The sequence below is a fragment of the Canis lupus genome, chromosome 8 (genome assembly GCF_003254725.2).
Source record: "Canis lupus dingo isolate Sandy chromosome 8, ASM325472v2, whole genome shotgun sequence".
NCBI lineage: Eukaryota > Metazoa > Chordata > Mammalia > Carnivora > Canidae > Canis > Canis lupus.
Window position 1 is genome coordinate 71,294,266 of NC_064250.1, and position 22,577 is coordinate 71,316,842.

General features: G+C 43.3%; 1 long non-coding RNA gene across 1 annotated transcript; it reads right to left on the reverse strand.

Moving 5' to 3' along the window:
- Positions 1–3,192: 3,192 nt before the first annotated feature.
- On the reverse strand, positions 3,193–21,746 carry LOC112657604 (uncharacterized). Its single transcript, XR_007412582.1, has 5 exons — positions 18,805–21,746; positions 15,986–16,115; positions 9,417–9,505; positions 6,005–6,185; positions 3,193–5,417 (listed from the first exon to the last, which is right to left on the reverse strand). It is a non-coding gene; the product is annotated as an uncharacterized LOC112657604 (long non-coding RNA).
- Between the last annotated feature and the right edge of the window lie 831 nt (positions 21,747–22,577).

Here is a 22,577-nt window from a genome sequence, read left to right on the forward strand (position 1 = left end):
TGAAAATCTATATGCCAACAAATGGGCAACTTAGAAGAAATGGATAAATTCCTAGAAACATAACTCTCTAAAACTAAAGAAGAAAGAAATAGAAAATTTGAACAGACCAATTGCCAGCAATGAAATGGAATCAATAATCAAAAAACTCCCCAGAAATAGAAGTCCAGGACCAGACGGCTTCACAGGCAAATTCTACCAAACTTCTTTTTTTTTTTTTCAGATTTTATTCATTAATTCATGAGAGACACAGGGAGAGAGGCAGAGACATAGGCAGAGGGAGAAGCAGGCTCCATGCAAAGAGCCTGATGTGGGACTCAATCCCAAGACCTCAGGATCATGACCTGAGCCAAAGGCAGACACTCAACCTCTGAGTCACCCAGGTGCCCTCTACCAAACATTTAAAGATTTTATTTCAGAGAGAGAGCTCAAGTGGGAGGGGAGGAGGAGAGGGAGAGAGAGAAGCAGACTCCCTGCTGAGTCTGATGTAAGAGCCTGATGCCAGGACCCCGAGATCATGCCTGAGCCAAACGCAAATAGCAGTTGCTTAACCAATTGAGCCACCCAAGCGCCCTTCTACCAAACATTTTTTTTCTACCAAACATTTAAAGAAGAGTTAATACGTATTCTCAAACTATTCCAAAAAATAAAAGAGGAAGGAAAACTTTCAAATTCATTCTGTGAGGCCAGTATCACTCTGATATCAAAACCAGATAAAAACCACACACAAAAAAAGAACTATAGACCAATATCTTTCATGAAAATAGATGTAAAAATCCAACCAAAAATTTTAGCAAACTGAATCCAACAATACATTAAAAAAATCATACACCATGGGCAGCCCGGGTGGTTCAGTGGTTTAGCGCCGCCTTCAGCCCAGGGCCTCATCCTGGAGACCCGGGATCAAGTCCCACATCAGCTTCTCCCTCTGCCTGTGTCTCTGCCTCTCTCTCTCTCTCTCTCTCTCTCTCGTCTCTCATGAATAAATAAAATCTTTTAAAAAAATAATACACCATAGTCAAGTGCAATTTATTCCCAGGATGCAAGGTGGTTCAATATGTGCAGAACAATCAACATGGTATGTCACAACAAGAATAAAAAGGATAAATACCTTATGATCATTTCTATAGATTCAGAAAAAGCATTGGACAAAGTACAACATCGATTCATGATAAGAAAACCTGGTGGGTGCCTGGGGGCTCAGTGGTTGAGCGTCTGTCTTCAGTTCAAATCATGATCCCAGGGTCATGATATCAAGTTCCGCATCAGGCTCCCTACAGGGAGCCTGCTCCTCCCCCTGCCTGTGTCTCTGCCTCCCTCTCTGTGTCTCTCATGAATAAAATCTTAAAAAAAAAAAAAGAGAGAGACACATAAATCAACAAAACAGGATAGAGAATCCAGAAATATACCCACACATATATAGTCAATTAATTTACAATGAAGGACCCAATAAAATACAGTGGGGAAAGGATAGTCTCTTCAATAAATGGCATTGGGAAAATTGGACAGCCACATGCAAAAGGGTGAAACTGGACCACTGTCTCACACCATACACAAGAATTAAATCAAAATGTTAAAGATTTGAACATAAGACCTGAAACCATAAAACTCCTGGAAGAAAATATGCCTCTTTCACATGGATCTTGGTGATGATTTTTAGTGAGTTTTGAATCTTGAATCTGACATTGGATGCAGAATCAACAAAAGCAAGAAAAAACAAGTGGACTGAATAAGGCTAAAATCTTCTTCACAGCAAAGGAAACCATCAATAAAATGAAAAGACAACCTGTTGAATGTAAGAAAATATTTACAAAACATGTATCTTATAAAGGACTAATATACAATATATATAAAGAACAGCTACAGTTTAGTAGCAAAATAAACCACAAAAATCCTATTAAAAATTAGACATTTTCTGTAAAGCAGACATACAGATGGCCAGCAGGTACGTAAAAAGATGGTCAACATTATTAGTTATCAGGGAGATGCAAATCAAAACCACAATGAGGCAGCCCCAGTGGTGCAGCGGTTTAGCACCGCCTGCAGCCCAGGGTATGATCCTGGAGACTCGGGATCGAGTCCCATGTCGGGCTCCCTGCATGGAGCCTGCTTCTCCCTCTGCCTGTGTCTCTGCCTCTCTCTCTCTCTGTGGGTGTTACTCATGAATAAATAAAGTCTTAAAAAAAAACACACAAGTATCACTTCATAACCTGTTAAAGTGGCAATGTCAATATTACCCAAAAGAAGTAGTTATTTAGGATTATATCCTAAAGTCATAACATTATAATTCAAATTTACACACTTTGGGGGCACTTGAGGTGGCTCAGTAGTTGAGCATCTGCCTTCTGCCCAGGTCATGATCCTGGGGTCCTGGGATCAAGTCCCACATCATGCTCCCTGCAGTGATCCTGCTTCTCCCTCTGCCTGTGTCTCTGTCTCTCTCTGTGTCTCTCATGAATAAATAAAATCTTTTTTAAGAACCACAAATTTAGGGCAGTCCCCGTGGTACAGCGGTTTAGCACCGCATGCAGCCCAGGGAGTGATCCTGGAGGCCCTGGATCAAGTCCCACATCAGGCTCTCTGTATGATGCCTGCTTCTCCCTCTGCTTCTCTCTCTCTCTGTCTGTCTCTATGAATAAATAAATAAAATCTTAAAAAAAAGAACCACAAATTTATACCACTTTGGCTCCAATAGCATACTCTGCTCCTATTCAGCACCATTACCATCTCTTTCATTTACTGCTGTCAGAAATCACACCTTTAAGCATTGTGTGTCCAACAATATAAGCTAATAACTGTTTCTTACTCGCCTTTTTAAAAATATTTTATTTATTTGAAAGAGAGTGAGAGAGTGCACACAAGAGTGGAGAGGGTCAGAGGGAGAAGCAGACTCCCCACTGAGTGGGAAGCCTGATGTGGGGCTCAATCCTGGAACTCCAGGATCATGACTTGAGGCAAAGGCAGATACTTAACCAACTAAGCCACCCAAGAGCCCCTCATTAGTCTTTTAAATCATAGAAAATTAAAAGTGGGGTTACAAACCAAAAATCCAACAATACTAGCTTTTACAGTTGCCCATGTATTTACAATTACTGGAGATCTTTATTTCTTTGAGTCTTCAAGCTAAAAACCTAGAGTCTTTTCATTTCAGCCTGAAGGAGTCCCTTCAGCATTTCTTGTAGAACTGGTCTCATGGTAATGAACTTCCATAGCTTTGGTTTTTTGAGGAGTACTTTAATTTCTCCTTCATTTTTGGAGGACATTTCTCCCAAATACAGGATTCTTGCTTGGCAGTTGCTTTTTTTTTTTTTTTTTTTCCTTCAGCACTTTAAATATATCAATCCATTGCCTTTTGGTCTCCAAGGTTTCTGATAAATTTGCTGATAATCTTATTGGGAATCCCTGTCTGTGATGACTTGCTTCTCTCGTGTTGCTTTCAAGATTCACAGGGATCCCTGGGTGGCGCAGCGGTTTGGTGCCTGCCTTTGGCCCAGGGCGCGATCCTGGAGACCCGGGATTGAATCCCACGTCGGGCTCCCGGTGCATGGAGCCTGCTTCTCCCTCTGCCTGTGTCTCTGCCTCTCTCTCTCTCTCTCTGTGTGACTATCATAAATAAATTTAAAAAATTAAAAAAAAAAAGATTCTCTTTGTGGTTTGAAATTTTTATTATAATATGTCTTGGGGAGTCTTTTGAGTGGTTCCATTCATGTCTGCCATCAAAGTTGAGCTGTCAGCTATTATTTATTCAATTAATATCTTTGTGCCCCCTTTCTTTTCCGTCTGAGGCACCCACAATGCATATGTTGTTCCCTAGGTTTTCTCAATTTTCTTCAATCTTTTTCTTTCTGTTCCTTAGACTCAATAATTTCCATTGTCCTATCTTCAAGTTTACTGATTCTTTCTTCTGACTGCTCAAATTTACTTTTGACTCCCTCTAGTGAATTATTCTTTTTAGTTATTATACTTTTCAGATCCAAAATTTCCTTTTGATTCCTTTTCACGCTTCTCATCTCTTGACTGATATTTCCACTTTTTTCGCATATCATTTTCTTGACTCTGTCCACATATTCTTTTAGCTCTTTGAATATCTTTAAGACAATTGTTTTCATTTCAAGTCTTTCTAGCAAGTCTACCATGCACTCCTCCTTAAATGAGTTTTCTGTCTTTGAGTGGGTCATATTTTCCTCATTTTTACATGTGTTGTGATCTGTTGTTGTCATGGAAAACTGAACATCTGAATTTTACAATGTGATAACTCTGGAAATTATATTATCTCCCTTCCCCAGGACTTTCTTTTTATTAAATCTTTTTTTTTTTCTTTGAAAGAGAGAAAGAATGTGGGGAGCAGGCAGAGGGAGATGGGGAGAGAGAATCCCAAGCAGGACTCTTGCTCAGTGCACAGCCCGATGCAGGGTTCAATCTCATGACCCTGAGATCATGACGCAAGCCAAAATCAAGAGTTGGATGCTCAACCAACTAAGCCACTCTGGTGCCCCTCTTTTTAAAAAATCATTGTCATGAGGTATTTTTGTGCTGAAGATCAGCCTGAGGTGTAAACTTAAGGTATCCTCGGGTCTTTTCTGAGATTTTCTTTTCCCAGGCATGTATGGTAACTTTTCCAAATTCCCCTGCACACGTGATTACTTTTTTTTTTTTAAGATTTATTTATTTATTTATGATATACATAGAGAGAGAGAGAGAGAGAGGGAGAGACACAGGAGGAGGGAGAAGCAGGCTCCATGCCGGGAGCCCGACGTGGGACTCAATCCTGGGACTCCAGGATCGAGCCCTGGGCCAAAGGAAGGCGCTAAACCGCTGGGACACCCAGGGATCCCCGTGATTACTTTTAAATGTCTGAATTTTTTTAAGATTTTATTTATTTATTCATGAGAGACACACAGAGAGAGAGAGGCGGAGACATAGGCAGAGGGAGAAGCAGGCTCCATGCAGGGAGCCCGATACGAGACTCAATCCTGGGACTCCAGAATCATGCCCTGAGCCAAAGGCAGATGCTTAACTGCTGAGGCACCCAGACGTCCCTGAATGTCTGAATTCTTAATTATCTGGTTCCCAAAAGGGAAAAGGGGGAAAATGAGTAAAAACCAAAATCAAATAAATTATTTGTTTAAGATTTTTTTTATTGATTTATTTGAGAGAGAGAGCAACAGCAGGGAGGAGGAGCAGAGGGAGAGGAAGAAGCAGACTCCTTGCTGAGCAGGGAGACTGATGCGGGGCTGGATCCCAAGACCCTGAGATCATGACCTGAGCCAAAGGCAGACACTTAACAGACTGAGTCACCCAGGTGCCTCAAAAACAAATAAATTGAAACAAATAAACAGTCTCAGTGTCTTTAGATTCCTTGGAAGTCACTTCAGCTGATGGGTGCTACAGCCCTGAGAGCCACCTCTGTGTCGGCACACCTGTGGTCACAAACAGCAATCCACAATTAGGGCATAGATTCCTGATATTTGGAGAATAACGTCCTTATTGCCCACCTGGGTTCCCACAAATCATTATAGGACATGGATATGGCTCCCTGTTATCAGGTGGAGGGCACTGGGGGCTGGGTAGCCATTACCATCCTAAGAGATCAAATCACACAAAAGTAATCAGAGCTCACCATCCAAGCCCTCCCCTGGAAACTGAAAGCCTTCCAATAGACCCCAGAGCTCCAAAAGAGTTATATCAGATGATTCTGACAGTACAATTATTAACTAGGTAGGGAGACTATCTTCCCTGATGTCGCTGCTATATCAAGAAGTTTTATAACTCAATAAGAAGAAAAGAAATACCCCAATTAAAAATTGGGCAAATGATTTGTATAGACATTTCTCCAAAGAAAATATACAAGTGGCTAACAAGCATGTGAAAAGATGCTCAACACCACTAGCCATCAGGAAAATTCAAACCCAAACCACAACTTACACCCACTAGACTGATGTGCTAAGCCAAAAAGTGACACCCCAAAAGATAACCACATCAAATCCCTGCAACCTGTGAATGTTACCTTCTGTGGCCACAGGTATGAGTAAGATGGGGAATCTCTGATTCAGAGGGAGCCTGGCCATCCTGACACCTCAATTTCAGGCTTCTGGACTTTGGAGCTGTGAGAACATGCATTTCTGCTGTTGTAAACCACCAAGTTTGTGGTGCTTTGTTATGGCAGCCCCGGGATGCCAAAGAAGTGGCTACAATAGAAAAGATGTGTAATAACAAACGTTGGTGAGGATGTGGAGATAATGGAAACTTCACATACATGTATCGCTGCAGGGAGTGTAAAATAGCGCAGGAATTTGGAATGGCAGGTTTGCAGTTCCTCAAAAGATTAAACAGAGTTATCATATGACCCAGCAATTCTACCCCCTAGTAATAAAGAGAAAGTAAAACCTATATCCACATAAAAACTTGTCCGTGAATATTATAGCCAACTATTTTTAATAGTCGAAAAGTACCAACAACCCAAATGTCCACCATCTGATGAATGGATCAGTAAAACGTGCATCCAAATACAATGGATTAGGAATCCCTGGGTGGCACAGCGGTCTAGCGCCTGCCTTTGACCCAGGGTGTGATCCTAGAGACCCGGGATCGAATCCCACATCGGGCTCCTGGTGCATGGAGCCTGCTTCTCCCTCTGCCTGTGTCTCAGAGGCCTCTCTCTCCGTGTGACTATCATAAATGAAAAAAAAAAAAAAAAAAACAAGTACAATGGATTGTTATTTTGCTTTGTGTTGTTCGCTATCTCTCTCTCTCTCTCTCTCTCACTCTCTTTTTCTAAGATTTATTTATTCATGAGAGACACAGAGAGCAGAGACACAGGTGGAGGGAGAAGCAGACTCCTCGCAGGAGCCCAATGTGGGACTCGATCCCCAATCCCCCTGAGCCACCCAGGCTGAGCCACCCAGGCGTCCCTTTGTTGTTCTCTATTTCTTAATGCCTCGCAGGAATTCTTTATGTATTCAAGACAATACTAGTCTTTTGTTAATTATGTGCATGAAATGATCTCCTCTGAGTTTCTGTCTTTTCCCTTTCTTCATATCTTTAGTATAAAATGGATTTAATTTGCATTTTCCTGGTTGCTGACAAATTAAGCATCTTTCCCATGTGTTTACTGGCGAATTGCCAGCCTTTTTGTGAAGTGTCTTTTTGAGTCTCTAATTTTCATTTGGCTTTTCTTAAACGTTTGTAGAAGTTCTTTAAATATTCCGAATATGAGCTTTTGTCAGTTATTTGTGTTACAGATATCTTCCCTGGCTTGCTTCTTTTTGTTTCTTTGTTTACTCTTTGAATGATGTCTTAGGGTGAACAGTTCTTAATTTTACTGTAATTAGATTTACCAGTTTTGGGCAGCCCGGGTGGCTCAGCGGTTTAGCGCTGCCTTCAGCCCAGGGCGTGGTCCTGGAGTCCCGGGATCAGGATCGAGTCCGACATCAGGCTCCCTGCATGGAGCCTACTTCTCCCTCTGCCTGTGTCTCTGCCTCTCTCTGTGTGTGTCTCTCATGAATAAATAAATAAATGTCTTTTAAAAAAAAATATATATATATATATTTACCAGGTTTTTTTTCCTTCAGGGTTATTTTTGTGCCTAGTTAATAAATTTTTGCTACCTTAATTCCTGAAGATACTAATCCTACAAGTTTTATGGTTTATATTTCATATTTAATTAGTTTTTGTATTTGTGCAAATTAAGGATCAACTTTTTTTTTTTTTTTTTTTTTTTTATGATAGTCACACAGAGAGAGGCTGAGACACAGGCAGAGGGAGAAGCAGGCTCCATGCACCGAGAGCCCGACGTGGGATTCGATCCCGGGTCTCCAGGATCGCGCCTTGGGCCAAAGGCAGGCGCTAACCCGCTGCGCCACCCAGGGATCCCAAGGATCAACTTTTTGTTTCTTTTCTTTCCTATGGGAATATTCCATTGTTCCAGAACTATTTATATAAAAGACTGTTCTTTCCCCACTGCTCTGCAAGGGCTCCTTTGTTTTGTTTTGTTTTTTTTTTAATTTTTATTTATTTATGATAGTCACACAGAGAGAGAGAGGCAGAGACACAGGCAGAGGGAGAAGAAGGGTCCATGCACCGGGAGCCCAATGTGGGATTCGATCCTGGGTCTCCAGGATCGCGCCCTGGGCCAAAGGCAGGCGCCTAACCGCTGCGCCACCCAGGGATCCCTGCAAGGGCTCCTTTGTTGAAAATCAGGTATCTTACATACATCTTGGTCTGCTTCTTGATTTATTCAATTTCATGGGATTATCTTTGTATTCATACACTAATAACACAGCGATGGGACACCTGGGTGGCTCAGCGGTTGCGTGTCTGCCTTTGGCTCAGGGCGTGATCCTGGGGTCCCGGGGGATCAAGTCCCACATCAGCCTCCTGCAGGGAGCCTGCTCCCTCCTCTGCCGATGTCTCTGCTTCTCTCTCTGTGTCTCTCATGAATAAATAAATAAAATCTTTAAAAAAAATGTGCCTTAAATACACACTTTATAATAAGCCTTGATATCCAGTGAAGCCATTCTCTTATCTTGTTCCTCTGCTTTCAGAAGATTTTGGATATTCTTGGTCCTTTGCATTTTTATACAAATTTAGAATCAGCTTGTCAAGTAACACAGACCTGTAACATATATGCACACAACCCTTCTGGCATGTTTTTTGAGATTGCATTGAATGCACAGATCAATTTTATAGAAGAATTAATATGTTATAATAATGAGTCTTCTGATATATAAACTTGGTATATTTCACCTTTTATTTATTCTTTCATTTCTTATAATTTTCTTTAGTTTTTTTATGTAGCTGCCTTGCATAACATATATATGTAATATCTTTTACAAAGATTCATTCTCTAGCTCCTATGTCTATTTAGAGAAATACAATTCCTTTTCATGCTCTGATTTTATGCCTAACAATCTTACTGAAGTCATTTATTTTAAATCTTTATTTTTTTTTTAATTTTTATTTATTCATGATAGTCACAGAGAGAGAGAGAGGCACAGAGACACAGGCAGAGGGAGAAGCAGGCTCCATGCACTGGGAGCCCGATGTGGGATTCGATCCCGGGTCTCCAGGATCACGCCCCGGGCCAAAGGCAGGCGCCAAACCGCTGCGCCACCCAGGGATCCCCTGAAGTCATTTATTAATTCTAATAATTATCCATATATTTATTTTAGATTTTCTATGTGCATATCATCTGCAAATAATGAGTTTTTTTTTAAGACTTTATTTATTTATTCAGAGAGAGAGAGAGAGGCAGAGACACAGGCAGAGGGAGAAGCAGGCTTCATGCAGGAAGCCCGACGTGGGACTCAATCCTAGGACTCCAGGGTCAAACCCGGGGCTGCAGGCAGCGCTAAACCACTGCGGCACTGGGGCTGCCCCAATAATGACAGTTTTATTATATCCCTTCCCAATCCTTTTACCTCTTACTTCTCTTCTCTTCCTGCAATTACTAGGAGCTCCAGTGCAATCTTGATTTTAAAGCAGCAGAAGTGGGTGCCCTTGTGTTTTCCTGATGGCAAAGAGAAAGCTAGAAACACTGTAACATTAGGGATGACAATGTTTGCTGCAGATTTGTTTAGATAGTCTTAACAGATCAAGGAAGTTCCAATCTATTCCTAGTTTGCTAGGAATATGTATCAATTGTTTTTCTACACGTATTGGGGTGTTTAAATGCTTATTTTCTCCTTTATTTTGCTATTTTGGTGAATTACATTGATTTGTGAATATATTTTTTTTAAGATTTTATTTATTTGTTCATGAGAGACACACAGAAAGGCAGAGACATAGGCAGAGGGAGAAGCAGCCTGCCCACAGAAAGCCTGATTCGGGACTCCATCCCAGAACCCCAGGATCACCACCCAAGCCAAAGGCAGATGTTCAACCACTGAGCCACTCAGGTGCCACTGATTTCTGAATGTTAAACCGAACCTGCATTCCTAGAATAAACACAACGTTGTTGTGATGCATTATCTTTTCAATAATCACTGGATTTGGCTAATATTTTATTAGAAATATTTTTATTGGGGCAGCCCGGGTGGCTCAGTGGTTGAGCAACTGCCTTTGGCTCAGGTCAGATCCTGGGTCTCGGGATCGAGTCCCACATCAGGCTCCCTGCATGGAGCCTGCTTCTCCCTCTGCCTGTGTCTCTGCCTCTCTCTCTATCTGTGTCTCTCATGAATAAATAAATAAAATCTTTTAAAAAATTTTTTAAAAGAAATATTTTATCTTTGTCCCCAAGCAATGTAATATTGGCACGTAATTTCCTTTTTTCATAATGTCCCTTTCAGACTTGGGAAAAAGGCTACCTAGAAGGTCTAACTAAAACATGTGTCAAGGTACTTGCTTGGCTAAGTCAATTAAGCCTCTGACTTGGTTTTAGCTCAGGTTATGATATTGGGGTTGTGGGATCAAGCCCAGTGTTTGGCTCTGGCTTGCATGGAGTTGACTGGGGATTCTCTCTCTTCCCCTCCCTCTCCCTCTGCCCTTCCCATCTGCTCTTACTCTCTCTCTCTCAAGTAAATAAATCTGTAAAAAATATACTTTTAAATAAAATAAAACAAAGGTGTGTCTCCTCTTTTTTTTAATTTTTATTTATTTATGATAGTCACACAGAGAGAGAGAGAGAGAGAGAGAGGCAGAGACACAGGCAGAGAGAGAAGCAGACTCCATGCGGGGAGCCTGATGTGGGACTCGATCCTAGGACTCCAGGATCATGCCGCGGGCCAAAGGCAGATGCTCAACCGCTGAGTCACCCAGGCGTCCCATAAAAATATTTTATTTATTCATGAGACACAGAGAGAGAGAGAGAGAGAGAGGGGCAGAGACACAGGCAGAGGAAGAAGCAGGCTCCCTGCGAGGAGCCCGATGCAGGACTTGATCCCGGGATCACATCCTGAGCCGAAGGCAGACACTCAACTGCTTGCTGAGCCACCCATGCGTCCCATCATCTAAAATCTTAAATGTGTTGTAACAAAGTTGTTCATGATACTCTTGCTGCCACTTTAATGTCTGAAGTATGTTTAGTAATGTCCCTTTCTCACTCTTAATCATGTTTCCTATACTTCTTCTTCTTCTTCTTTTTTTTTTTTTTTTAAGATTTTATTTATGGGACCTGGGATCATGTCCTGAGTCCAAGAAGATGCTCAACCCCTGAGCCACCCAGGGGCCTCCTATGCTTCTCTTAACATGATCGGTTTCACTACCGCTGAGAATTGCAGCTTTGTTGATTCTATTATGTTTGATTTCATTAATTTCTCCTCTTTATTATTCCCTTTCTTTATTATTATTATTTTTTTTTATTATTCCCTTTCTTATACTTTCTTTGGGCTTAGTTTACTGTTTCTTTTTAAGCTTCTTGGGATGCTTGCTTTGGTCTTGAATTCTCAGCAGTTCTTCTTGCCTGAAAGCATTTGTATAAAACTGAATGTGTTCTTTGACAATTTGATAGAACTCACCTATGGAATTATTTATGCTTGCTTCAATTTCTTTACTAGTTATGAAGCTATTTGTTTTCTTTTTTTTTTTGTCCCCCCCCCCCATTTGTTTTCTATTTCTCATTGGGTAGTCGTGATGTTATAGTTTCCAGGGATTAATTTATTCTATATAATTTTTCAAAGTATTAACACAAGTTTGTTAATTGTATTTACTTATTTTTTAACCTCTATAATATCTATGGTCATTTCTTATCTTGTATTTTCTAATCCTTTACTCTTCATTTCTCTCTTTTATTCTTAATTAGCAAGTCTAGAGTTTTGCCTTTTTTAAAAATTTTGCCAGTTTTTTCAAAGAATTATTTCTTTGTTTTATTAATCTCATTTATCTTTATTCTCTATTTCATTAATTTCTGCTTTCCACTGTCCTTTTTACTTTCCTTCAGTAGAATGTGTTCTTTTTTTATTAATATTGACACAGAATTCATTATTATTATTTTTTTAAGTAAGCTCTACACCCAGCATGGGGCTTGAACTCATGACCCAAAGATCAAGGGTTGCATGCTCAACTGACTGAGCCAGCCAGGCATCCCCACTTCCTTTTATTTAAGCATATGTCTTTGATTTTCTCTCTAAATACCATTTTGTAGTATCCCACAAATTTTGATGAGTAAAATTGTTATATCATTCAATTCTACTTTTTCCTCCTTGGTTCATTTGACCCAAAAAGTACCTGTGCGTTTGCTTGCCTGCTGTAGGTCTAGATTAGAATGCTTTAACAGAATTTCTTTTGGGCCTCCCTGGCTACAGAAGCCACTTCCTGCTTATTAATCATTCAAGTACATCAATTATCCATCCAAGCTTATATGCATCATGCACTGCAAGTCATCTTTTCTCCTGCCTTCTTGGTAAAAGGAGGCTTTGAGTCCAGCAGCCCCAGGGGAGGGCATGTAGGTGGGACTCAGGCTGACTCAGAAGGCCAGCCCTGGACAGCTCATGTCTGAGGTTACACCCGCCGGAACAGAATCTTGTTCTGACAACTCGACGAGTTTCATGTGGCCTCGTCATGCCCAGCTCCTAAACTGTTGTGTGAGGTCAGGGATTTATTTATCAGGAATGGTTAGACCTTTGACAATTTTGCTTTTTCAATTCTACCCCTGTCTTTGACCTGGAATCAAATATACTGGTAACAAATATTTTCCAAATGCAATCAGGACAGCCACTTTCCTGGTTGATGTGTGCTGGGGATATGTGAACCATCAGCAGCATGGTCATAGAAGGGGAAGTACAGGAAGGGCAGAAAGGGTCTTAGGCAGGTTTGAATCTCCTGTCTCGATGGCCACCCCCTGTCAGCTTCCTATAAGGACTCCATAATGAACAACTGAAAGGTGGTAAGTCACCATTAATTATACCTGGTGCACTGACCTCAAGATAAAATTAAATCCATTACCAGCTGGTGAAGAATTACCCTTCTTTCTTTACAGCCACACTTTCTTGATTATTTTGTCACTCAAGTTGGGGACTGTGGGCAAGTTAGTTAATCCAAGTGTAGTAGGCTGCACAGTGGCCCCCTGGGATATCAGGTCCTGATCCCTGGAATCTGTGGATGTTACCTTATAGGGCAAAGATCTTGCCAATGTAGTTAAATTAAGGATCCTGTATTATCTGAGTGGGCCCTAAATGTCATCCCAGTGTCCTTATAAGAGCCAGACAGAAGGGAGAAAGACACAAAGACAGAAAAGGAGTCAACAATGTGACCAGAGGTGGGAGCAATGCTCCCACAAGTAAAAAAAAAAAAAAAAAGAAAAAAAAAAAAAAACAGAAGGGGAAAAGGCAAAGGACAGCTTCTCCCCTAAAGCCCCTGGAGAAGTGTGGTCCTGCTGAGACCTTGATTTCAGTCTTCTGCCTCCAGTCTTTCACACTTCTGAAGGCAGAAGAGTGAGAGAATAAACTTCTGCTATTTGAAGCCACATAGCCTGTGGCCAGAGGAAAGTGAGACACGGTGCCCAGGGGGATGTGTTGGTGCTGCACAAACCACAAACCTGGGCCCCATGGGAATCTACAGCCCCTGCTCTGCTGTAGTGGGCTGCTGGGGTTTACCTCTGTCCAGACCCAGCTCATGTCCCTTCCCTCAATCAGAGCGAGCTTTTTTTTCCCCAGGCCTGGCTAGCTGCCTCTCTAGCACCTCTGCCCTCTAGCAGCAACCTGGGCTTAGCTTCCCTCTAATCAGCTGAGGGGTTACTGAGTGAAAAAGCTCTGAGGCTCCTTCTAGCTCCGACATACAAGTCAATCAGTCATCATTCATTTTCATTCTCTTACCACCCAACATTTGGGGGCATCAGGTCCTTAAGTCTGTACAAGTCCTCTTACCACCCAACATTTGGGGGCATCAGGTCCTTAAGTCTGTACAAGTCCTCTGGTGCCTGGCCAGCTGGTGCTAGGAGTGTGATCTGGGACAGGAGACCTGCCTTGATGGTGAGCTCAGAAACTCTCCAGACCCTGAGCAAATTCCAGGGCACAGAAGATGGAGTGGAACACCTGCAGCAGAGGCCTGGTGTCACCATTCACCAGCCAGGAGAGCTCAGCAAACCTCCTAACCTTTAGAAGTACCAGTTTTCTCATCTGTAGAATGAGAACTCATTCATTACAGGAGAAGCCAGAAAGATAAAAGGGAAGCCATGCAGGCCTAAGGCTTCTAAGATACCAAACAGTTGAGGGAGGATGAAGCTGGAAGTGCTACAAGAGTGGGTGATCTGGGAGTTTTTGGGGAGTGGGGGCAGGGTGTCACAGACTACAAGTCTGACCTCCACAGAGAATGGGAGAGAAGAGAAAGCAAAGGCTGGAAGTGAGGACATGGAGTTGAGGGTCCCCTTCAGTTTAGAATACAGAGAAAGGCAGCTGTTTGTGGCTGGTAGAAAGAGTCCACACATAAAGAGAGAGTGCCAATGAAAGAGGGGCTGAGGACCCAGGGGGGGTCTAAGGGTGCCAGGAAGTACATGGGCCCAGACTCCCCATAGGAGAGTCCTTGTCTCCTTTGGGATATGCAGGTAAGTAGAAGAAAAGTGTGGCCCTCCATGGGGCATAGGGGTGTCTGTGGGCTTTGGACAGGGTGTGCTGTGTGGGCTCTGGGTGGGCTGTCGCTGCCTCTCTGACTCTCAGGGTCCTCTGCCCACCCAGCGTTTGCCCCTCCTGCCAGGAGCTCCAGGCCAGAAGGGGGCACCCCTTTCTCCACTGGGGGCTCACCTGCAGCAAGTGGGTAGGGGAGGCCTGACCTTACGTTGAGTTTATTTGGCAGCTTTAAATTGTGCAGGGTTTTTAGTAACTGTGAATGTCCAGAAAGTTAGGATTCAAAGGAACACCATTGAAAACAGGGGGCCAAGAAAACAGATTTATATTCACACCACCTCCTGAATTTATATTCCTTGATAAATGTAGTTACAGTAACGATAGGGTTGCAAGAGGTATTATTGTCCTTCTCCCCGGCACCCCCGGCAGTTTTTACTAGATGGAAATTATGACGCAAAATAGTCCCTAAGTTACTGCCCTTGACATCTGAGAGACATCCCAGGTATAACCTATTCACAACGGAACCGAATTTTTTATTTCTGCTGTTGACCCCCCAGTCCCCTCCCCCAGGCCCATCTCTCCCATCTCAGTAAATAGTACTAGGAGCCAGCCTCAGTTCCTACTTTTTTCTCTTCCCAAGCATCTGGTCCATCTGCAAGTCCTGCAGTCCCCGCTTCAACAAGTGCTCCCAGATCTGACCCAGCATGAACCCCTAGCCTCAGCCCTCCTTCTGGACACGTAATAGCTTCCTCTCAGCACCTCCACACCTAGTTGGAGGGGCCTTTTTTTTTTTTTTTTTTTTTTTTTTTTTAATGATAGGCACACAGTGCCTCAGGTCATGGCTCAGGTCATGATCCCGGGGTCCTGGGATCGAGTCCCACATCAGGCTCCCTGTGGGGAGCCTACTTCTCCCTCTGCCTGTATCTCTGCATCTCTCTTTGTATCTCTCATAAATAAATCAAATCTTTTTCTTTTAATTTTTATTTATTTACGTTAGTCACACAGAGAGAGAGAGAGAGAGAGAGAGGCAGAGACATAGGCAGAGGGAAAAGCAGGCTCCATGCACCGGGAGCCCGATGTGGGATTCGATCCCGGGTCTCCAGGATCGTGCCCTGGGCCAAAGGCAGGCGCTAAACCGCTACACCACCCAGGGATCCCCTGGAGGGGCCTTTTATCTTATTTTTGACCAATGCTTAACTATTTCAATTTTATTTTTTATTTTATTTTTTTTTAAAGATTTTATTTATTCATGAGAGACACAGAGAGAGAGAGAGAGAAGCAGAGACACAGGCAGAGGGAGAAGCAGGCTCCATGCAGGGAACCCGACGTGGGACCCGATCCCAGGTCTCCAGGATCAACGCCCTGGGCTGAACGTGGTGCTAAACCGCTGAGCCACCCGGGCTGCCCTCAATTTTATTTTTTAATAAAAATTGAGTAAACCTGCAATTTCCCTCTTAGATATGAACCCAAAAGAATTGAAAACAGGTACTCACAAGGATACATGCAATTCCATGTCAGTACAGCAGTATTCCCTGTAGCCAAAAGGTGCAAACAGCCCAGACGTCCGTGAAATGTGCATGGGTGGGCACATCTGGTCTACCTCCACAACAGCATATCATTCAGCTGTGAAGAGGAGAGAAGTACTGGTACATATCACACTGTTTTTTAATTTTTTTTAAAGATTTATTTATTTATTTATGATAGACATAGAGAGAGAGAGAGAGGCAGAGACACAGGAGGAGGGAGAAGCAGGCTCCATGCCGGGAGCCCGATGTGGGATTCGATCCCGGGTCTCCAGGATCGTGTCCTGAGCCAAAGGCAGGCGCTAAACCACTGCGCCACCCAGGGATCCCCAATAAATAAAATCTTAAAAAAAAAAAGAACTCGTGGTTGCATAACATTTCAACTGTACTAAATGCCCCTGAGTTATTCACTTGAAACAGTTAATTTTATGTTGTGTGAATTTTCTTCCATGATTTATTTTTAAAAACATCTCAAGTATTTGTCAGGAATAGTGATACACAAACGCCCCTATACCTACCTCCCATTTCCATTCTTTTTTTTTTTTTTTTAAATTTTTATTTATTTATGATAGTCACAGAGAGAGAGAGAGGCAGAGACACAGGCAGAGGGAGAAGCAGGCTCCATGCACCGGGAGCCTGATGTGGGATTCGATCCCGGGTCTCCAGGATCACGCCCTGGGCCAAAGGCAGGCGCCAAACCGCTGTGCCACCCAGGGATCCCCCCATTTCCATTCTTGACTCCTCAAAGGTAACCACTGAACCTCTACCCTGATTTTTGTATTTGCTATCTGCTTTTCTGAATTATTTTTTCCTGTACGTTTGCATCCTTAGACAATATGTGGTTGGTTTTGCATGTTTTTGTTTCTGAGCTTTGCATAAATGGAATAGTGCTTTATATAGTCTGTGAAGCTTTTATCATTCAGGAATATATGTCTGCTATTCCTTCACATTGTTGTGTGTGATTGTAATGAAACTGTTCTCTGTTCTACGCTGTTTCTTTGCATAAATATGCCATAATCTTTATTCACCCAGACAATGGATGTTTATGTTGTTTCCAGTATTTTTCTATAACAAACAGCAATGCGGTAACATTCTTACATGTCCGCTGTGCACATGGTCAGGAGCTTCTTTAGGGCGATTGCTGTATTGTGGGACATGTACAACTTCTTCTTTTTTTTTTTTTTGGACATGTACAACTTCGACTTCACTTGCTAATGCCAGATCTTTCCCAAATGCCAATTGTATTTGGGTTTGCAAAGAACCACTTTTTAGCTTTGTTTGGTCCTCTATGTGATATTCATGCTGTATTTCATAATTTTCTGCTCTTGCCTTTAGTATCAGCTTGCACTCCCACCAGCAATGCCTAAGAGTTCCCTTTGCTCCACATCCTCAGCAATGCTTGGTGTGTCAAACTTTTTTAGTTTTGCCAATCTGGTGACTGTTATATGGTGACTCAGTGTGCTGTTGGTTTGCATTTGCAGTAACAGATGAGTTTAAGCATCTGTTCTTATATTTATTGCCACTGTGAAGGGCCTGTTCTAATATCTCACCCAAATGAGTAGTAGATTATTTATCTTATTAAAATTGTAAACACTCTTTATGTAATATGGATATGAATCTTTTAACATCTTCTCCCAGTTTGAGATTTGTACTGTCACCCTGTTTTTGTTTTTGTTTTTGTTTGAGACAGAGAGAGAGAGAGAGAGAGAGAGAGAGTGAGCGAGTGCACGCACACTCACAGGCAAGGGGGGGAGGAGCAGAGGGAAAGGGAGAGAAAACCTCTTAAGCAGGTTCTATGTCCAGTGCAGAGTCTGATGCAGCACTTGATCTAATGACCCTGACATCATGACTGAGCCAAAATCAAGAGTCAGACACTTAACCAATTGAGCCACCCAGGCACTCCTTTGGTTTTTTATTTTTTATTTTTTTTAATTTAAGATTTTATTTATTTATTCATAGAGACAGACACACACACACACAGAGAGAGAGAGAGAGAGAGAGAGAGAGAAAGGCAAAGGGAGAAGCAGGCTCCATGCAGGGAGCCCGACATGGAACTCGATCCCGGGACTCCAGGATCACACCCTGGGCCGCAGGCAGGTGCTAAACCGCTGAGCCACCCAGGGATCACCTGTTCTTTTATTTTTAAGTAATGTCTACACCCAATGTGGGGCTCAAACCTACAACTCGCATGCTCTTCTGATTGAGCCAGCCAGGCACCCCTGTATTGTCACCTTTTTTTTTTTTTTTAAGATTATTTATTTATTTATTTATTTATTTATTTATTTATTTATTCATGAGAGACACAGAGAGAGACAGAGACATAAGCAGAGGGAGAAGCAGGCTCCCTGCATGGAATCTGATGTGGGACTTGATCCCAGGACCACGACCTGAGCTGAAGGCAGATGCCCAACCATTGAGCCACTCAGGTGCCCCAGGATTGTCACCCTCTTGATGGCGTTTTTGAAAAAAAGAGATCATTATTTAACCGTATATCCCTTTGCACCTTGTAAATTGTGCACCATGTGCATCTATTACCAAAAAATTGAATATAATTTGAATTAAAACAAAAGAGCTGGAGGACGCCTGGATGGCTCCACGGTGGAGCGTCTGCCTTTGTTCGGGGTGTGATCCCGGGATCCGGATGAGTCCCACATCAGGTTCCTTGCATGGACCCTGCTTCTCCCTCTGCCTGTGTCTCTGCTTCTCTTTCTGTGTGTCTCGTGAATAAATAAATAAAATCTTAAAAAAAAACACACACACACACACAAAAGATCTGAGTCTTGGGGCACCTGGGTGACTCAGTTAAGCGTCCAACTCTTAGTGTCGGCTCAGGTCGTGATTTCAGGGACAGGAGATGGAGCTGCGTTGGGCTCTGCTCTCAGTGGGGAGTCTGCTTGAGGAATCTTTCCCTCTGCCCTCTTCTCACTCTCTCCTTCAAATAAAATACATAAATCTTTTAAAAAAAGAGTTTAGTCTCTATCACACTACCTTCATTAATTTCCTCAAAAAGAGCTTAGATTGTTCCTTAAAAGGTTAGTATTTGTGTTGGGAGATGTTGTTACTCCTGTAGATCAGTCCCAAAGAAGATGCAAGTCTTGGGAGAGGTCCCGGGTCTCTGTCACCCACTCTTCCTGGCTTTCCCCCCACTCTGTTATTGCCCACTTGTCTCTGCAGCTAGCAGAGTGTCAGAGCCACTGGCCTGGGACCTACAGCATTCCTTTCTGCCTCGGGAGCCTGAGCAAGCCTCTCGCCTTTCCATGGTCTCCATGTCCTTGAGTGCAAAACAGAGGCAATGGTATGGACACTAAACCGGACCTAGCATTGCTGGACCTCTTACCAAGAGTGTTTGCACCCATCACCCCCATGAGGTGGGTGAGACTGGATGAGGAAATGTGGAAGGAGTGAGTCTCTTCAGCCACGTGTAGCCTAAGAAGCCTTGACCCTCCTCTCCAGCGTTCATCCTGGGACAACTGATAAATGCAACTGCCCAGGAAGGGTGAACTCTGCACAAACGTGCAGGCTGCTCCCTGGGCATTACCTCTGTGGATCCCCACAGGAACTATTAGTGACAAGTACTATTCTTCCCATTTGACTGACATGAAGTGATTTGCCCAAGGTCACCCAGCAGTCAGGATCAAAAGCCAGTCTCAAATCCAAGGTTCAAAATCCAGGGCCTGCGCTTTTCTTCCACCACTGTTGTCTTCATAGATCTTTGCATGTATTCTAAACAGTAGGCTTTCCCAGCTCAGAGCAGAGTGGCCACGGAGAGGGGCTGCTCCAGAGAGCCACATTGTCAGGATCTAGAAGGTCACCCAACAGAATGTCATATACATGTGCTTCTAAATCTACAACCAGATCTACAATCTCTAGCACATCAGAGAATAGAACGTTTCCATAGCCTGGGGCCATTAAATGCAGATGCAAACAGCCCTTTCTATCTCCATATCCCCCAAGGCCATCTCAATATTGTGGTGCATTATGGGAACTGATAACTATTGATCAAAGATGAGTTTTTCAGAATAGTATGCTCAGGAAGCCTGGGAAGTCTGTGATCCATCTCAGAAGCAGTCCATTCACAATTATCTTGAAAGGATGCAGTACTTAGAAGAGAGGAGAAGGGTGGTTATTGTCAGATCTGTGCTGACTTTTTTTTTTTTTTTTTGTGTGTGTGTGTGTGCTGACTTTCTAACTAGATACTCTGCTGAGCTAAGTACAAGGAGGTAGAAGCCCCTTTACTTACCCAGAATGAAAGGGACCCATCACTGTCAGACATTTGGAGGGCAGAGCACAGCTTTGGAGTGTGATCCTGGCTCTCCTCTTGGTTACAACAATGTTGAGCAAGTTATAGTCCCTTCTCTGAACCCTGGTCTCACCCCCACCCCCAGCAACATGCATGTTAACTCCCTCACAGGGTTGTTGGAGAGTTAGTAGTCTTAAGCATAGGTACTTGGTGCAGTGCCAGGTACACAACTGGAGCCAAAAAAAAATGTACTATGACCTCAGGCAGTAAAAATCAAGGATGCTGGGATTGGGGGAGAGCTCACTGGAAGCCGATGTGGGAAGGCTCCATGGAAGACGTGAGATGACAGGGCTATATAATGACAGGGAGGATTCAGGGGGACTGGGAAGATGTTCCAGGCAGGAGAGCAGCAGGAACACAGTCTGGGACATGAGAATTCCTAAACTGCCTCCTGGACCCTTCTTGAGGGCAATAATGGCCCCACTGGGGTAAAAAGGGGACCAGAGTAGTGAATTAGGAGAATAGCAGCATGCCTGCTCTGACCTCCAATATTCTGGGAGCAGCCTGGATGGCGGATCTGAAATGGACTTCATATTTCCCAGTGCCTCCAAGTGTCTGTGGCCTCCTTGGCCTACACTTGGCCCAGGCCCTCCTCTTCCCCTGCCTCTAGGGATGATGACCCCAGGTGTCCCAGATTATTACACTCCTTTTCTCTGTTGCTTTGTTTATTCTCAGTGCTCAGCTCTCTACCCATTTCTGTCTCTCACATACACACATACATCCACAGAGGAACAGCTCCTGGCCCCAGCACTTCTTACATTCTGGCAGAGGGGTTGTGGCTGTGAGTGGTGGCTGAAGCAAGCCTTTCCAGGTCTGTCTAAACTAGATGTGGTGCAGAGAGCACAGGACTGGGGTTTAGGAGATCTGACCACTGCACATGACAGAATTGGTTTAGGAATGCACTGGACTGCAAGTAACAGACGATCCAAAGTGTCATGGCTCAAACAAATGGGTGCCTATGTTTCTTGCATAAAGGCCATTATTATTCTCTGTAAGGGTCCAGCAGGCAGCTTAGGAATCTCACATCTCAGACTGTATTCCTGCCTGTCCCCTTGAATCCTTCTTGTCATTATATAGTCTGGAGGAGAGCAGTCTCAAGGCCAGTGCAGGTACTCAAAGATTCTTTTTCTCTGGTGCCCACACTAGCTGTGGAGCAAGGACATGGGTCTGGTGCTTGGGAGCGCTGGGCCCCTTTCTGGCTCTGCTGCTAACTAGCTGTGCAGCTGCAGACAAGTCACTTCACCTCTTGAAGGCTCCATTCCTTTTTTGCCTCCCAGCAGCAAGGGTAGGACTAGATTATCCTCAGCTTCTGACGTCTCAGGATGAGCTTCCTTCCTGACATGTGAGTCAGCTCTACCTATGTGCGCGCACACACACACAGCTTGGTAGTTTTGCTTGTGTCTTTTCAGCTTAAAGAGATGAAGATAGAACCTATTTTAATATGAACATAAGGAATAAAGAACATGAAAAAGGACAGGAAGGCATTCTCGGAATGGAAGGGTGAGACCCAGATCTCACCCTTCCATTCCTTCCAGACCATTGATCCAGACATAACAATGCTTTTTTCTTTTGTCTCCTCCACTTGGTCCTTATTTGCATGTAACATGCATACCTTGCCTCCCATTTTCCCATTTCCATCATGTCATTTGACATAAGTGCAATGAAAAGTTCAAAGTGTTGCTTTAATTCCAGCCTTTATGAAAATGAGAATCATCTTTTTTTTTTAAGATTTTATTTATTTATTCATGAAAGACACAGAAAGAGGCAGAGATATAGGCAGAGGCAGAAGCAGGCTCCCTGCAGGAGCCTGATGTGGGACTAGATCGTGGAATCCCAGAATTACGCCCTGAGCCAAAGGCAGATGTTCAACCACTGAGCCACGCAGGCGTCCCAAGAATCATCTTTAAAAAAAAAAGTTAGGATCCCTGGGTGGCACAGCGGTTTGGCGCCTGCCTTTGGCCCAGGGCGCGATCCTGGAGACCCGGGATAGAATCCCACATCGGGCTCCTGGTGCATGGAGCCTGCTTCTTCCTCTGCCTGTCTCTGCCTCTCTCTCTCTCTCTCTCTCTGTGTGTGACTATCATAAATAAATAAAAATTAAAAAAAAAATAAAATGTTATTTATTCATGAGAGACACGGGGAGAAGCAGAGGCACAGGCAGAGGGAGTAGCAGGCTCCCTGTGGGGAGTCCAATGTGAGACTTGATCCCAGGACCCCAGGATCATGACCTGAACCAGAGACAGACGCTTAACCACTGAGCCA